General features: G+C 36.7%; 1 long non-coding RNA gene across 1 annotated transcript; it reads left to right on the top strand.

Annotated features, from left to right (window-relative positions):
* The first annotated feature begins 2,516 nt into the window (after positions 1-2,516).
* Positions 2,517-3,571, top strand: LOC128647728 (uncharacterized). Its single transcript, XR_008400391.1, has 2 exons — positions 2,517-2,820; positions 2,893-3,571. It is a non-coding gene; the product is annotated as an uncharacterized LOC128647728 (long non-coding RNA).
* Positions 3,572-11,160: the final 7,589 nt, after the last annotated feature.

The following is an 11,160-nucleotide window of genomic DNA, read 5'->3' as shown; positions in this document are numbered from 1 at the left end:
TACGCGTTTCGGTCCCCAAGGACCTTTCTCAAGACTGGTATCGGCTATAGGGTACTCTCCCCTAAAGACAGAGATTTGAGTCCAGATCAGAGAGAATTCATCTTGGAGGGTATTCATTATATCTTCACACACAACTATTTTCATGACAGAGGGAGATTTTACAACCAGATATGTGGAACAGCCATGGGGACCAGGTTTGCGCCTAGTTATGCCAATTTGTATATGGGTAAATGGGAGAACATCTTCTGGGATTCATGCCCAGTAGGCGCAGACCTGGTCCTCTACAAAAGATATACAGACAACATCCTTATAGTGTGGAAGGGATCCGTTGAGGACCTAGAACACACTATAAATGTGATGAACACCAACATTATGAACCTGAATTTCACATATGAAACAAGTAAAAAGAATATTCACTTTTTAGACCTAAATATAAACATAGAGAAAGGAAGGCTCTCAACTTCAACATATTTTAAGAATGTTGACTGTAGTAACTACATCCATCAAACCAGCTGTCACCATCATAGATGGAAGTCGAATATCTCCAAAGGACAGCTCATGAGAATTAGGAAGAATTGTTCCGACATTGTGAAATGGAAGGAACAATCAAAAATTCTAAAAGAGATATTTTTAGATAGGGGGTATGATGAGAACACCATAAACACTACGATGCAGGAGGTTGAAGCAATGGATAGAGAGTCTATGCTGAAATATAAAGAAAGAAAACAAGATGAGGGTACAACATTTGAGGGGCCTATTATTACTGAATATAGCGAGAATAGATTCCTAGTAGAGAGAATCATAAAGATACACTGGCACTTCCTCAAATAGGACAACATCATTGGGAATGTTTTAAATGAATCCCCCAAGTTTATTTATCGGAAAACAAAAAATTTAAAAAAACCATCATTGCATTAAGTATCCCTATGACAACAAAAAACAAACCAAACGATATCTTTGGTAAACAACTGAAAGGATTTTTTCCATGTTACTCATGCAAAGCATGTAAACATGGTAAGAAAACGCATACCTTTAAGTCACCAATGAGTCTTTCAATATGAAAGAAATAAGATGCCAGGATACTGGTGTCATATATCTAATTGAGTGCGGCTGTGGGCTCCAGTATATAGGGCAGACATCCAGGAAACTCAAAGATAGGATCCGCGAGCACCTACTCCAGATATAATGGGGAAAAGAGGATTTCCCCCTATATAAACACTTTAAAGATGTCCACAATGGAAACAATAAAACTTTTAGATATATGGGCACCAGTAAACCCATAAAAAACTGGAGAGGGGGGGACTTTGAAAAACAACTTCTCAAAGTAGAGTCTAAATGGATTTTCAACTTAGATTGCACTTTCCCTAAAGGCTTTAATAGTAACACAGAGATATTTCATCTACTGTGAAAACCCTTGAAATTCCCTCTGTCATCCGCAATATTCCCAAAACCAATTGACCAAAAGAAAAATAAATGAATTTGACCACAAGTGGATCTTTCTGAGATGGATGTTACTCACGAATCACTATCTCCAAACATATCCATACCTAACCCTGCACACAATATGGCTTATAGTAGATGTATTGATGCTTGATAACCATCATTAAATATAATAAATAGATGTAGATGTATTGATGCATGACAACCAAAATATTAAATTAAAATTGGTTATTTTAATATAGTCAGGTGTAGATTAAGACCCCTCAAACAATAATTTTTTATCATATGCATTTTTCATCACATGCAATTTTTATTGTAATTTTTATCGTAATTTTTTATCATATGTATTTTTTATTACATGTAATCTTTAACATATGCATTTTTTTATATGTAATTTTTATTACATGTAATTTTTAACATATGTATTTTCTCTATGTGTATTTGTATATAATTTATGTATGCATCTTCTATGCACATACATCGTGCATCCTTCAAGGCTCTATGCTTTATATGCATTTTTTATGCTCTTTTATACGTGGTAACTGTTTACACACATCTCTACATTCTCCTTATAATACTGGTCATACGTTTTTCTTTTTGGGAATGTCCTACATATTCATATAATTTATTTATTGGGAATATCTCTAATTTTTAATTTTTATTTCTAACTTTTATTTTTATGGGTATTATTCAATTAAATATTGGTACATCTTATAAAATAGTTATTTTTTTACCTGTGTCATATAGATTGTGGTCCAACACGAAGATACATTCTCATTTACATATTTTAGTATCCATTAATATTCGTCTTAGCATTTTTTAATACTTGGTAAAGTTTTTTAACAGTTGGTAAAGTCCTTTTAAGCATTGTTCAACATTCGTTAAAAGTTCTGCCTTAGATCCAAATGAACCTGAGCTTGTGTATACCTGTAGACTCTTATCAGAAATAGTACATTCACCTCAATTTTTTTGCCACAATAGTGTGATGTTCCCAACCGGAAATAGATACTGCAATCGGGGAGCGCAAGTCCGGAAGTACGCATAAGGGATATAACGTTACTTCCGGTCAGCCCGAACATCCGGCCACAACATCCGGTTAGGATCCACATGCGGTCTCAAAGATCTTCATTCCTAAAAGAATATGATTTACAAATAGCGATTCACATCCGGGGCAAACACCAAGCTTTCGGCACAACATATGGGTCCCATAATGGGCGAGTTTTTTTGGCGCGTTTTTTTGGCGCCTCATTGATAAACGCCCAATTGGCTAAGTTTGTCCATTTAAGGGGAGAGTACCCTATAGCTGATACCAGTCTTGAGAATGGTCCTTGGGGACCGAAACGCATAGAATACACTGGTATCACGGCTCAGGTTCATTTGGTAAGTTCATCACCTATTATTCCCTATTTCAGAAACATTATTGCACTAAGTTGTTTCATTTATTTTTCACAGGACATTGTTATTATCCTATCCTACACTGAATGAATTTTGATACCATCCGATACTGAATAACCTCATTTGGAGGAAGAACACCACTAGAGGCTAAAAACCACTAGATCACAGCAATTTACAGCAAATTCACAGACAATTCACAGATTAAGGATCTACAATAGATAACCTAAATTTACTCATTTGAAGATATTATATACTCTCAGAGTTTTCACATTTTAGGTGTATACCTTTTTTCAATTATGGCCACATTTTTGGATTTTTAATATTTTTAATCACATTTTGAATTTTTTTGCATTTTTATTTATTTTTTATTCATCATAATTTTTTACTTTTTTACTCTTTCACTTTTTTACTTTTTGGATTTTTTAATTTTTGGTAACGACACTTATCACAGACACATTCACATTAAATTTGGATGTATTGTGACTTCACAATCCTTTGGATACACCTCAACACATATCTTTGGACACCTGTTCTTCAGAGACCTCAGACTTATTTGGATACCTATGCCCAATCTTGGGCCCCATCCCTTGACTTAAGTTCTAAAGGATAATAGGCTACATCTGATTATGTCATACTGACTGTATGGCAAGGCTTTTATATATATTTTTGCTTTTTGTATACTAGTTTTAGGACTTGTTACATTGTATTTTTAGAATAAAGATTGCAATACTTTTTACTAGAGAGTTATATTAGGAATTTTTACCCATTAAGAATTTTTACCCATCGTATCAACTGCTTGTATTCCACATTAGATATAATTCTTGGACTCCACCTTTGCAACACATCCTATTCCAGGGATGCTGTAGCGCTCCTTCATAGCTACTTTTTGGGTAAAATAAGTGACATATAGTAATGGTATAACCCTTGTTTGTCCACAATACACTTCAATAATTAAGGGGTTAATTCACCTCTATAAATCTGGTTTGCAGCAGTGTTTTAACCCCTTGTTTGATTAGAAAATCCCACATCAGTGTCTTTACTCTTTCTTGGGGTATATATTAATGATCAATTTAGGGGTTTACTACAAATACATTTCTTTCATGTAATTGGCAAGAGTCCATGAGCTAGTGACGTATGGGATATACAATCCTATCAGGAGGGGCAAAGTTTCCCAAAACTCAAAATGCCTATAAATACACCCCTCACTCCACCCACAATTCAGTTTTTACCAACTTTGCCTCCTATGGAAGTGGTGAAGTAAGTTTGTGCTTGATTTTTATGATTTCTTCTATGATAAGCGTTCTGAAGCCCAATTCCTTTCAGAGTACAGTGTTTGTCAGAGGGATGAGAAGAGAGTATCGCCTATTTGATTTTTTTGGTTTCCCTTGTGGGAAATCTTTTCAAGGGTTCTCTGTTATCGGTCATAGGGATTAATCTTCTACCTCCCTTTTGAAATCAATATACTCTTATTTACCATTACCTCTGCTGATGTGGATGGGTGTCTTTCAGTAAGCATGTATCATTATTTAAGACCCTCTCAGCTATGGTTTGGCGCTTTATGTATTATTATAAAGTTTTAAATATATGTATTTTACTTATATTTGCCATGAGTCAGGTCTATGTGTATTTCCCTTTGCAGTCTAGCAGTTTTGTTATGGGAATCATGTTTTAGGAAGTTTGTCTTACCTGGGGTATAGTCTTTTTTTCAATTTGACTTGTTAAACTTGTGGGCAAATTTGGCTCGTGAGGGAGCAAAATGCTGTTATTTATAGCGTCATTCTTGGCACAATAATTTTTTCCCCCGCGAATATGCGTCTTTAATAACGAAAGTTTGTAATTTCCTGCGTCTTAGTTGAGTCTAGGTTGTTTGGCGTGAAATTGTGTTTGTTACGACATGAGTTGCGTCATTTCCGGTTGTTTGTTGGCGCCAAAAAAATTCTCAACTTCCTTTTGTGTCGTGCGTCATACTTGGCGCCAAAGAATTTAGTTTTATTTTACCTCACTTCCTATATGCTCCATGCCTTCTTTATGCTCAGAGGGCTATGCTATTTGATTTTTGTCAATTTTAGCATTTTCCCCCATTCCTGAAACTGCTATATGTGGAAATTTTTGTTTAAATTTATTTTTTTACTTTACATTTTACAGGATGTCTTAATCAGATCCTGTCTCAGAAGCTGCTGTAGGAACCATGCTGCCTGAACACAGTTCTATCAAAGCTAAGTGCATCTGTTGTAAGGTAGTAGAGATTATATCTCCAGCTGTAGTATGTAGCAGTTGTCATGATAAGCTTTTGCATGCAGAAAAGGTTTCTATTAGTGCTAGTACAGTATCTGTTGTTCCTTTAAAATCTAAAGTACATGATATCCCTGTTGATATGAAAAATTATATTGCTGATGTGATACAGAAGGCTATGGCTGCTATACTGCCTTCAAATGAAGGTCTTTTAAAACTTCGCATAATACTGATGAAATTTGTAATGACCGAAAACATACTGATATATCCTCCTCTGATGAGGATCTCTCTGATTCAGAAGATCCTACTTCAGACATTGACGCTGATAAATCATCTTATTTTTTTAAGATTGTATATATTTGTTCTTTGTTAAAAGAAGTGTTGATATCTTTGGATATTGAGGAGTCTGGTCCTCTTGATAATAAATCTAGTAAATATTTAAATTCTGTCTACAAACCTCATGTGACTACTCCTGAGGTTTTTCCTGTTCCTGATGCAATTTCTGATGTGATTGCTAAGGAATGGTCTAAGACTGGTACTTCTTTAGTTTTTCCTTGAAGGATTAAAAAGTTGTATCCTTTGCCAGTGGCTTAATTAGAGTTTTGGGAAAGAGTCCCTAAGGTTGATGGGGCTATTTCTACTCTTGCTAAATGTACTACTATTCCTATGAAAGATAGTACTTCTTTAATGATCCTTTAGATAGGAAGATTGCATCTTATCTAAGGAAAGCTTATTTGAATTCTAGCTATATTCTTAGACCTGCCATTTCTATGGCTGATGTTGTGGCTGCATCAACCTTTTTGGTTGGATAGCTTAGCACAACAGGAAAAAGACTCTGATTTGCATAGCATTGTTTGCTTCAACATGCTAATAATTTTATCTGTGATGCTATTTTTGATATCATCAAGATTAATGTTAAATGTCTTTGGCTATTTTAGCCACAAGAGCTTTATGGCTCAAACCATGGAATGCTGACATGGTATCTAAATCTAGGTTACTATCTCTATAATTCCAGGGTAATAATTTGTTTGGTTCTCAGTTGAATTCTATTATTTCCACTATTACTGGTGGGAAGGGATTTTTTTTTTGCCTCAAGATAAAAGTCTAAGGGCAAATCTAAAGCTTCTAATCGGTTTCGTTCCTTTCGTCAGAATAGAGAACAGAAAACCACTCCTTCTCTTAAAGACTCTGGCTCCAATTGGAAGCCATCCTTGAGTTGGAATAAATCCAAGCCTTATAAGAAACTAAAGCCAGCCCCCAAGACTGCATGAAGGTGCGGCCCTCGATCCAGTTCTGCTGGTGGGGGGCAGATTGAAATTATTTCAAGACGTTTGGTCAGGTTCCATTCAGAATCATTGAATTCAGAATATTGTGTCTCAAGGGTATCGAATAGGTTTCAGAATAAGACCTCCTGTGAGAAGATTTTTTATCTCTCGCGTTCCAACAAATCCTGTGAAAGCTCAGGCTTTTCTGAAGTGTTTCAAATCTAGAGCTTTCAGGAGTAATTTACCAGTTCCAGTTCTGGAAAAGAGTCTGGGTTTTTATTCAAATCTATTTATTATCCCGAAGAAGGAAAATTCTTTCAGACCAGTTCTGGATCTGAAGTTTTTGAATCAATTTGTAAGGGTCCCAACTTTTAAGATGGTGACTATAAGGACTATTCTGTCTTTGTTCAGCAAGGTCATTACATGTCCTCAATAGACTTACAGTATGCGTATCTTCACATTCCGATTCATCCAGACCACTACCTGTTTCTGAGATTCTCTTTTCTAGACAAGCATTACCAATTTGTTGCTCTACCCTTTGGCCTAGCAACAGCTCCAAGAATCTTTTCGAAGGTTATCGGTGCCCTTCTATCTGTAATCAGAGAGTAGGGTATTGCGGTGTTTCCTTATTTGGACGATATCTTGGTACTGTCTCAATCTTTTCATTTAGCATAATCCATCTTGAATCAATTTGTGTTGTTTCTTCAAAGACATGGTTGGAGGATCAATTTACCAAAGAGTTCCTTGATTCCTTAGACAAGGGTCACCTTTCTAGTATTGCAGATAGATTCAGTGTCCATGACTCTGTCTTTAACAGACAAGAGACGATTTAAATTGGTTTCTGCCTGTCGAAACCTTCAGTCTCGATCATTCCCTTCAGTGGCTATGTGCATGGAAGTTTTAGGTCTCATGACTGCAGCATCGGACGCGATCCCCTTTGCTTGTTTTCATATGAGACCTCTGCAGCTTTGCATGCTGAATCAATGGTGCAGGGATTATACTCGGATATCACAGCTGATATACTTAAATCCCAACATTCAACTCTCTCTGTCCTGATGGTTGGACCATCATCTGTTTCTTCAAGGGGCCTCTTTTGTTCGTCCTTCCTGGACTGTGATTTCAACAGATGCAAGTCTCACAGGCAGGTTGGGGAGCTGTCTGGGAGTCTCTGATAACACAAGGAGTTTAGAATACTCAAGAGGCGAGGTTACAATCAATATTTTACAACTTTGTACTATTTTCAGGGGTCATCAGGCTTGGCCTCTATTAAAGAGAGAATCATTCATTCGTTTTCAGACAGACAATATCACAACTGTGGCATGTGTCAATAATCAAGGCAGAACTCACAGTCCTTTAGTGGTGAAAGAAGTATCTCGGATACTTTCTTGGGCGGAATCCAACTTCTGTCTAATGTCTGAGATACATATCCCAGGTGTAGACAATTGGGAAGCGGATTATCTCAGTCATCAGTCTTTACATCCAGGAGAGTGGTCTCTCCATCCAGATGTATTTTTTCAGATTGCACAGATGTGGGGTCTCCCCGAAATAGATCTGATGGCTTCCCATCTAAACAAGAAGCTTCCCAGGTACTTTTCCAGGTCCATGGATCCTCAGGCAGAGATGGTGAATGCGTTAGCAGTTCCTTGGTTTTACCAACCTGCTTACATTTTTCCGCCTCTAGTTCTTCTTCCAAGGGTGATATTCAAGATCATATTGAACAATTGCATGTGTTTCTGATAGCACCAACATGACTTCACAGATTTTGGTATGCGGATCTTGTCCGGATGTCCAGTTGCCAACCTTGGCCACTACCATTAAGGCCAGACCTTCTGTCTCAAGGGCCGGAATCGAGTACGATCGGGTTGATTGACAGCTCCCTGCTGGAGTCAGCAGGGGGCGGCTTTGCACCAGCAGCTCTTGTGAGCTGCTGGTGCAGTGTTAAATGCGGAGAGCATATTGCTCTCCGCATTTAGCGAGGTCTTGCGGACCTGATCCGCACTGTTGGATCAGGTCCACAAGACCTTTGATTAATACGGGCCTATGCATACTTTGGATATTAAACTACTTTCTTGAAAAGTGTTGTTTCTTTTGGCTATCTCTTCAGCTAAAAGAGTTTCTGAATTGTCTGCTATCTCTTGTGAGTCTCCTTTTATGATTTTCCATAAGGATAAGGCTGTTTTGTAGGCTTTGTTTAAATTTCTTCCTAAGGTTGTGAATTCTAACAACATTAGTAGGGAAATTGTTGTTCCTTACTTGGTCCTAATCCCAAGAATACTCTTGAAAGATCTTTACATTCTTTGGATCTGGTACGGGCTTTGAAATACTATGCTGAGGCTACTAAGGATTTCAGGAAGACCTCTTGTCTATTTGTTGTGTTTTCTGGTTCTAGGGAAGGTCAGAAAGCCTCTGCCATTTCTTTGGCATCTTGGTTAAAGCTTTTGATTCACAAGGCTTATTTGGAGGCAGGACAATCACTGCCTCAGAAAATTACAGCTCATTCTACTAGATCAGTTGCCACTTCTTGGGCTTTTAAGAATGAAGCTTCGGTTGATCAGATTTGTAAAGCAGCAAATTGGTCTTCTTTGCATACATTTACACAATTTTGCCATTTTGATGTATTTGCTTCTTCTGAAGCAGTCTTTGGTAGAAAAGTTCTTCAAGCATCTATCTCAGTTTAATTCTACTGCTTATGATTTAATTTTTTTTTCCTGAAATTTATGTGAAATTTATGAGAGACTTATTTTTTTGTGGATTTAATTTTTTCAGCGGAAATAGCTATTTTTATTTTATCCCTCCCTTTCTAGTGACTCTTCTGTAGTCTTCCACATCTTGGATATTTCTATCCCATACATCACTAGCTCATGGACTCTTGCCGATTACATGAAAGAAAACATAATTATGTAAGAACTTACCTGATAAATTCATTTATTTCATATTGGCAAGAATCCATGAGGCCCACCCTTTTTTGGTGGTATGATTTTTGTATAAAAGCACAATTTTATTTCCAGTTCCTCTTTTTGTATGCTTTTTTTACTCCTTATTTTATCAGCCCACTACATGGGTATTCATTAAACTGAATTGTGGGTGTGGTTAGGGGTGTATTTATAGGCATTTGAGGTTTGGGAAACTTTGCCCCTCCTGATAGGATTGTATATCCCATACACTAGCTCATGGACCCTTGCCAACATGAAAGAAATGAATTTATCAGGTAAGTTCTTACATAATGTTTTTTTCTTATTAAACCACCTCATTACTTTTCATTCTGGATAGCCAAACCTTTAAAGCAACAATGTCATAACTACATGGACTAAAACATGTCACACACACTTTGCTGAAGTGAGCTCTGCTGCAGCTCACGCTTCCTCAGAGTTAACTTTTGCACAGCGTTGAGGAAGCGTGAGCGAAACACGTGTCAGGGGTCTGGCTTCAGAGAGTTCATACTCTAATTTTTTAACCGCTTACTCTCTATGATAACTGTTGATTGCCAATAGCAATGTGTGTGTTATAGTCTGAGATCAGACATTGTGCTATGTTAGTGAAACAAGTCAGTTAAACGTTAATCTAGCCCCCGCTATAGAAGGGACTTAAGCAGACATTTATTAATAGCCAGCTGCAAAAAATATTGTTTGTATCTAACTGCTTGATACAGTATTATACAAACCAAGTACAATGTTTCATATTTAAATACATGACTCTCAGAGGTATTATTCACATACCTATGCTATATATTGATATCGAGAGAGTTCAAGCAGACAGAATCTATTACATTGAGCAGCTATGCTAAAGTTACCTGTGCAAGCAAGGACTTTATAATTACAGATAGAGTATTAGCTAGATAGCTTTAATCTCATAACCTGACATTCCACATATTAACAGGTCCTCTTGTTACAGCATAATTTTTTAATTTATTAATAGCCGGCTACAAAAGATATTATTTGTATCTGACTGCTTGATATTAGACAAACTAAGTACAATTTTTCATATCTAGATACATGATCTCAGAGGTGTTATATACACACCTATACTAAATATTAATATATAGAGATTTTAAGCAGACAGTCTCTATTACACTGAACAGCTGTGCTAAAGTTGACTGTGCAAGCAAGGACTTTTTAATTACAAATAGAGTATTAGCTAGATAGCTTTAATCTCATAATCTGACATTCCACATATTAACAGGTCCTCTTGTTACAGCATTATTTCTCAATTTATTAATAGCCGGCTACAAAAGATAATGTTTGTATCTGACTGCTTGATATTATACAAACCAAGTATAATGTTTCACATATATGATACACTGTATTGTTTGTGTGTGTGTGAGTGATATGGTATTGTGTTTGTTTGTGTGTGATATGGTGTTGTGTGGGATATGGTATTGTGTGATATGGTATTGTGTGTGATATAGTATATTGTGCGTGTGATATGGTATTGTGTTTTTGTGTGTGTGATATGGTATTGTGTGTGTGTGTGTGATATGGTATTGTGTGTGTGTGTGATATGGTATTGTGTGTGTGTGTGTGATATGGTATTGTGTGTGTGTGTGTGATATGGTATTGTGTGTGTGTGTGTGTGATATGGTATTGTGTGTGTGTGTGTGATATGGTATTGTGTGTGATATGGTATTGTGTGTGTGTGTGTGATATGGTATTGTGTGTGATATGGTATTGTGTGTGTGTGTGTGATATGGTATTGTGTGTGTGTGTGTGATATGGTATTGTGTGTGATATGGTATTGTGTGTGATATGGTATTGTGTGTGTGTGTGTGTGTGTGTGTGTGATATGGTATTGTGTGTGTGTGATATGGTATTGTGTGTGTGTGTGATATGGT

The sequence above is a fragment of the Bombina bombina genome, chromosome 2, assembly GCF_027579735.1.
Source record: "Bombina bombina isolate aBomBom1 chromosome 2, aBomBom1.pri, whole genome shotgun sequence".
Lineage (NCBI taxonomy): Eukaryota > Metazoa > Chordata > Amphibia > Anura > Bombinatoridae > Bombina > Bombina bombina.
Note: the sequence above shows the minus strand (reverse complement) of the source record. Positions and strands in the feature narration are given on the sequence as shown.